This window comes from Eimeria mitis, genomic scaffold (genome assembly GCF_000499745.2).
Source record: "Eimeria mitis Houghton genomic scaffold, Emh_scaff2534, whole genome shotgun sequence".
Lineage (NCBI taxonomy): Eukaryota > Apicomplexa > Conoidasida > Eucoccidiorida > Eimeriidae > Eimeria > Eimeria mitis.
The window spans coordinates 8,176-8,585 of NW_013570874.1; positions in this window are offsets into that span (position 1 = coordinate 8,176).

The window sequence follows — 410 nt, forward strand, 5'->3', positions numbered from 1 at the left end:
GTTGTAGCAGCAGCAGCAGCAGCTGTTGCTGCAGACGCAGAAAGAGCAGCAGCAGCAGCAGCAGCAGCTGCTGCTGCTGCTGCTGCAGACAGAGGTGCAGCTGTTGCTGCAGCAACAGAAGGATTTATAACACAGACACACAGAAGCAGCAGTAGCTGCAGCAGCTGCTGCTGCTGCAGCTGCCGCTGCAGCAGCTGCTGCATTTGTTGCTTTGTTGCTATGCAGAGGAGACAGCTTGTGGCAGCGCAGGAGACAGAGAAAGAGAGACAGAGACAGAGAGAGAGAGAAAGAGAGATAAAGAGAAAGAAAGAAAGAGAGATAAAGAGAAAGAGAAAGAGACAGAGAGAGACAGAGAAAGAGACAGAGAGAGAGGAGACAGACAGAGAAAAATACATATATATATATATATA